Here is a 3,397-nt window from a genome sequence, read left to right as displayed (position 1 = left end):
CGTCCCCCTCCTCCCCCCTCTGTGGCTCTCATCTATTTCTTTTCTTCCTGACATCCCAGCAGCTCGATGAGATTTTTTTTTTTTCTGTGTGCTCAGATTATCAGTATCTGAGTGGAATTCCTCTTTTATTATCATTCACACGCACGGCTCCAGTCCACAGGGCCGGGACCCCGGGGGTCTGGGAGTCACGTGATTCACTCATTGCTTTACATTCTGACATATCAACAACAGCGACGCTGCATTTTATCACAGCCACAGAGAAACACTGCGGCCGAACCAGACTCCACCACCACCACCGGTGAACGTCGGTGTCAAACCACAGCCTCAGAGTCTGGTCCCCGAGAGCCAGCGTTTGGATACGGCCTCAAAATAAGGCCTGAGACCCCAACACTTATGAAACAAACAAATAAATAAATAAATAAAAAACAAACATTTTTTTTAAAGTATCGTGATGAATAAAAACCGTTTCTTTCGTTCCGGTAAAATCGATAATCGTTTACATAATTTTGAGAACCGGATCGTGTACCGTTCAAAGAACCGTGAACAAGTTATATGAATTTAATTATTAATTTTAGATTTTATGGCGTGTAAACAAATAATAATAATAATAATAATAACAATAATAATAATAATAATAATAATAATAAAAGTGTCATTCTACCAACAAAGTCGTGTCGGCGCTGTTCTCTCTCATCTTTTTTAACATTGTTCAGAGTTTATCAGTAACCCACTGCGTGTGCGCGTGCTCCTCTCTTCTTCTGTGAATTTTTTTTTTGTTTCAGTGAAAAAAATCCGAGTGCTGCTGCATTCACACTCATTCACTCATTCACTCACCCACACGTTAATCTTCAACTCGGCCCACGGCGGTTCCTGTTGTTGCCGCGGCCACAGCTCGGTCTCGGACTCCTGCCCCGGTAACAGTCCGGTGAACTGACCTGCCCACGGTTCCGTGACGGACACCGGTCAGCTGACCTGGAGACACATGACTACATTAGACAACAACAGACGGCCGCGGACGTTCTCTGTCCGTGAGTTTTCACTCGGTTTGGCATTAACTGCTGCAGCAGAGGTCGCTCAGCCGTGCGCGCGCACAGACGCACGTTCTCGATCTTATTTTTAACTCAACATTTCAACAAGTCCGTCGTCACTAAAATAAAACGATTTACAACGTATTGTAAATCGTTTTACAATGAATTTTAAATAGTGAAGAATTTTACAATTTTATTTTTCACAAACGGCATTTAAAGTTGTAAAATAAAATCAGCAGCACAAAAAATTAATTATATAAAAATAAACCATTTATAAAACAAAAGGATTTTTAATGAATGTCTCAGTCACAGAAACAACAACGAAGAAACAGAAAGAAACAAAAGTTGTTTGTTCTCAGATCAGCGTGAAAAATAGGGAATGAACTTTTGGCCGCAGTTCAGATGAACCGCAGATGAACTGTACAGTGTGTGTGTGTGTGTGTGTGTGTGTGTGTGTGTTCAGCACAGTATATTTGTTTATCTGCTGTTTGCTGCGGGGCCTGTTTTTCACCTCGCCACCATTCCTCCGACTTTACAAGGAGTCATAAACGGCCATAAAACCATAAAAGTCCAGAGCCGCCCCCCCCGTACACACACACACACACACACACACAGAGGAGGTGAAGGAGAGCCATAAAACCATAAAGCAGTCGTCTCACCTCCTCAGCTTTGATTGTCGATAATCTCTGAAGTTGTTCAGATTCCTGGAGTTCCTTCTGCGTCTCTGCTGTTGACACTGGAGCCACGACACTGCTGTCTGCTTTACTGCACCGGACAGAACACACACACACACACACACACGGGGATATATAAAACACTTAACAGTCAATAAAGAGTTCATCACATCCCCATTATCTTTATTACTGTTATTATTATTACTAACGGTACTAGAAGTCACAGTAGTAGTTTTTTCACAGTAGTTTTTTTTGCAGTACTGTCTGCATCCGCTCAAGTTTAAAAAATATTGTTTTTACTATTTATATATTAATTATAAAATAATAATAATAATAACGTTTGTGCTGAAATATTTATGATGTTGCAAAAAAAACGAACACAGGAAGAAACGATGACGACAGTGAAGATAAATTGACGTCACAACTGTTTGTCATGAATAATAGACTACATTAATATTTCAAGTAAATAAAAAAAAGGTTTAATGTTAAATATTAAAGACGTCGAGACTTTTACTAAACATGTAATTTATTCCGTTTACTCAGTTGTTATTCTATATTTAACCGACGGTTAATCGACTATATTGCACCCGTAGATTTTTAGATTGAAACACATCAGCTTCGCCCCCCCCCCCCCCCCCCCCCCCCACATCATCATGAGTGTCTGACCTGCAGCAGAGTCATCTACAGGAGGAAACGTTAGAAACAGACGTGATAACAAGAAGAGTTTCCTCCACAGATACAGACACAGGTCCTCCATTACAGCTGTCTGTGTCTGTGTGTGTCTGTGTGTGTGTGTGTGTGTGTGTGTGTCTGCAGCTGCTATTTTAACACAGAAACACACACACACACACTCGGTGGGCTGCTTCCACTCGGCGTTTCCGCCGTTTGCTGCCAAACACACACACACTTTCAGAAACCAAAACTACAGATTTACTCCGGAGCAGAGGAGGAGAAATACTTCAAATACAACGAAGTACTAACAGTTAGAGTACTACAGTGAAAGTCAGTGACTGGACTGAGTACAGAGTTGTACTGCACATGTGACGTGTACTGCAGTACCAGCGTCTGGAGGAGGTTTTCAGTTTCAGAGGTATGTGATTCAAAATGGTACTACAAACTGTATCAAAGTACTACTACGTGTTTTTATTTAATACTTCAATTGGCGTGTATTGGGTTTTTAGGCAGTATTTAATTTTAATGTCACGTAAAGTAAATCTAAAACTAAGCTAGTATCAGGCTAGTACTGTGTTAAGTACATATATACAGTATATTTAAAATTTGCTTTGACACGTTTTCACCTCCAGGGGCGACACCTGCTGTTTGTTTTTATCAATTTCCTCTCGTGGTTCACGGTACACGTGTGTACTACACTTTTATATTTAATATTACTACGCTCTACTACAGTATACTGCAGTAGAGGAGCCACGTCAGCTGACCCAGCTGATGAAATGTCCCAGAATCCCACACGGCTTCGTTAGTGTTAAACACTCAGATCTCACCTGTCGGGTCTGTGACGTCATGTGATAGTGTTACACCGGCGGAGCGCCGCGTCGTTCGGTACCCACCGTGGACCTGACCCACGTGTTACTGTCCACGGGATAAATCAGAGGAGTCTGTCATGAATCCAGTCTCCTCTTCTCCTCCTGCTGCTCCTCCTGCTGCTCCTTCTCCCCTGCAGACACAAGACAAAAAAAA

General features: G+C 41.8%; 1 long non-coding RNA gene across 1 annotated transcript in view; it reads right to left on the bottom strand.

Moving 5' to 3' along the window:
* The window catches only part of LOC103393560 (uncharacterized), a 4,745-nt gene extending 1,373 nt beyond the window's left edge, over nucleotides 1–3,372 (bottom strand). Inside the window, exons 1-3 of the long non-coding RNA XR_523029.2 lie at nucleotides 3,202–3,372; nucleotides 1,688–1,793; nucleotides 835–972 (exon numbers count right to left, since the gene is read on the bottom strand). This is a non-coding gene — a long non-coding RNA (uncharacterized LOC103393560). The remainder of the gene's footprint in view (nucleotides 1–834; nucleotides 973–1,687; nucleotides 1,794–3,201) is intronic.
* Between the last annotated feature and the right edge of the window lie 25 nt (nucleotides 3,373–3,397).

The sequence above is a fragment of the Cynoglossus semilaevis genome, chromosome 17 (genome assembly GCF_000523025.1).
Source record: "Cynoglossus semilaevis isolate Cse_v1.0 chromosome 17, Cse_v1.0, whole genome shotgun sequence".
Classification (NCBI taxonomy): domain Eukaryota; kingdom Metazoa; phylum Chordata; class Actinopteri; order Pleuronectiformes; family Cynoglossidae; genus Cynoglossus; species Cynoglossus semilaevis.
Note: the sequence above shows the minus strand (reverse complement) of the source record. Positions and strands in the feature narration are given on the sequence as shown.